Source organism: Oncorhynchus keta, unplaced genomic scaffold (assembly GCF_023373465.1).
Source record: "Oncorhynchus keta strain PuntledgeMale-10-30-2019 unplaced genomic scaffold, Oket_V2 Un_contig_22143_pilon_pilon, whole genome shotgun sequence".
Taxonomy (NCBI): Eukaryota; Metazoa; Chordata; class Actinopteri; order Salmoniformes; family Salmonidae; genus Oncorhynchus; species Oncorhynchus keta.
The window spans coordinates 1,561-4,428 of NW_026282776.1; the positions used below are offsets into that span (position 1 = coordinate 1,561).

At 41.9% G+C, this 2,868-nt stretch overlaps 1 long non-coding RNA gene across 1 annotated transcript; it reads right to left on the reverse strand.

Annotated features, from left to right (window-relative positions):
• Positions 1–446: 446 nt before the first annotated feature.
• Positions 447–2,296, reverse strand: LOC127921365 (uncharacterized). Its single transcript, XR_008108813.1, has 3 exons — positions 2,182–2,296; positions 1,975–2,032; positions 447–519 (listed from the first exon to the last, which is right to left on the reverse strand). It is a non-coding gene; the product is annotated as an uncharacterized LOC127921365 (long non-coding RNA).
• Between the last annotated feature and the right edge of the window lie 572 nt (positions 2,297–2,868).

The window sequence follows — 2,868 nt, forward strand, 5'->3', positions numbered from 1 at the left end:
TGTTGTCCCATTGACAATTTTGATTCTTATTATTTTTCATATTGTAAATATCCACAGAGAGAGACAGAGATTGAGAGTAATTTGATGGTCTGACGGATAACCCAGCTCCATGGAGAGAGAGAGACAGAGACAGAGACAGAGAGAGAGACAGAGACAGAGACAGAGACAGACAGAGACAGAGACAGAGAGAGACAGACAGAGCAGAGACAGAGGCAGAGACAGAGAGAGACAGAGAGACAGAGAGACAGAGAACCAGAGGCAGAGGCAGAGACAGAGACAGAGACAGAGACAGAGGCAGAGAGACAGAGAGACAGAGACAGAGACAGAGACAGAGACAGAGACAGAGGCAGAGGCAGAGACAGAGACAGAGACAGAGACAGAGACAGAGACAGAGACAGAGTAATTTGAGCCGGTCCGTACTGGATAACCCAGCTCCATGAAGTTGTTCCAGATCTGTTTCAGTACCATGATGACTCCCATTTGTAGACACAGATCGATCAGACAGCCACTGGGGTGGCACTGAAAGAAAAACAAGAAAAAAATCATGGAAAAATGACAAAATTACACATTACAAATCCCATTGTGGTGGCACTGAATAAAATAAATCAAAATAAAACAGTCAAAAACGTCAATATTCATATTTAACTTCCTGCTTTACAATCAGCATAATCGGTAATAGGGAGCCATCATTAATCCCTTGTTAAATTACACCTCAAACAGATGATGTCTGCTACTCATTTCAAGCTCCTTGTGAGAGTTTTTAGCACCATTATAAACCATAATTACAGAAAAATTAATAATCAGTAATAGGGAGCCGTCATTAATCCCTTGTTCAATTACACCTCAAACGGGTCATGTCTGCTTCAAGCTCATTGTGAGAGTTTTTAGCACCATTATAAACCATAATTACAGAAACCGGTCAAATTAACGGTGAAATCTCACGTCAAAGGAATCATTACATTTGATGCAAAAGTAAAACCATTAAAACGAATTTGACAATGAGGAATCTCTCTATTATGTTCTGTAATATCTACAGTCAAACGGAAAGGCTATAACCATCTCTGTCAGCGTTGAAATAATATCCTTGGAGGTGTCCCAATATGGCACTCTATTCTCTACATAGTGCACTACTTTAGACTCTATTCCTTTCATAGTGCACTACTTTAGACCCTATTCCCTACATAGTGCACTACTTTAGACCCTATTCCTACATAGTGCACTACTTTAGACCCTATTCCTACATAGTGCACTACTTTAGACCCTATTCCTACATAGTGCACTACTTTAGACTCTATTCCTTTCATAGTGCACTACTTTAGACCCTATTCCTACATAGTGCACTACTTTAGACTCTATTCCTTTCATAGTGCACTACTTTAGACCCTATTCCCTACATAGTGCACTACTTTAGACCCTATTCCCTACATAGTGCACTACTTTAGACTCTATTCCTTACATAGTGCACTACTTTAGACCCTATTCCCTACATAGTGCACTACTTTAGACTCTATTCCTTTCATAGTGCACTACTTTAGACCCTATTCCCTACATAGTGCACTACTTTAGACCCTATTCCCTACATAGTGCACTACGTTAGACCCTATTCCCTACATAGTGCACTACGTTAGACCCTATTCCCTACATAGTGCACTACATTAGACCCTATTCCCTACATAGTGCACTACGTTAGACCATATTCCCTACATAGTGCACTACTTTAGACCCTATTCCCTACATAGTGCACTACGTTAGACCCTATTCCCTACATAGTGCACTACGTTAGACCCTATTCCCTACATAGTGCACTACATTAGACCCTATTCCCTACATAGTGCACTACGTTAGACCCTATTCACTACATAGTGCACTACGTTAGACCCTATTCCCTACATAGTGCACACTATATAGGGAATAGAGTGCTATTTAGGACACAGTCCTGTTTTTATTGTTGTTATGCTTCCTGACTCCACTCACCTCCTCCAGTCTCCATCTGTTAAACAGTTTATTATATTTCCCTGGTCTGCCGGCGAACCTAAACACAGTCAGAGTGAAGACATTGGCTTTATAAAACTACTCAATTATCAGGACTGTTCAATAAACGACTAACTCTGAACTGAAAATAACGGAGGGACCTTGTAGAACTGTCTGTTGCAATATTTATTGAGACGTTGTAATATTTACCTTCCAAGGAAGAATGCAATGTAGAAGGTAGAACTGTTCAAGTTAACAAACTGGAAGAGAAACATCTTGAGAGCAAAACTGTTCTCCCACTCTGACTCAGTCCGTGGGTGTTCTACAGAGAGACGACACACACACAGAGTGAGAAAGACAGAGAGAGAGAGAGAGGAGAGAGAGAGAGAGAGACAGAGAGAGAGAGAGACAGAGAGACAGAGAAGACAGAGACGACAGAGAGAGACAGAGACAAGAGACAGAGAGAGAGACACACAGAGTGAGAAAGAGAGAGAGAGAGAGACACAGCAGAGATAAGAGAGAGAGAGAGAGAGAGAGAGACAGAGAGAAAGAGAGAGACAGAGAAGAAAGAGAGAGAGAGAGAGAAATAGAGAAGGACAGCGAGAGAGAGACAGGAGAGAGAGAGACAGAGAACGAGAGAGAGAGAAATAGAGAAGGACAGCAGAGAGAGAGACAGAGAGAGAGAGAGAGAGACAGAGAGAGAGAGAGAGAGACAGAGAAGAGAGACAGAGAGAGAGAGAGACAGAGAGAGAGAGAGAGAGATAGAGAGAGACAGAAGAGAGAGAGAGACAAAGAGAGAGAAAGAAGAGAGAGAGACAAAGAGAGAGAGAGAGAGAGACAGAGACAGAGAGAGACCAGAGAACAGAGAGAGAGAAGACAAGAGAGAGAAGAGAGAGA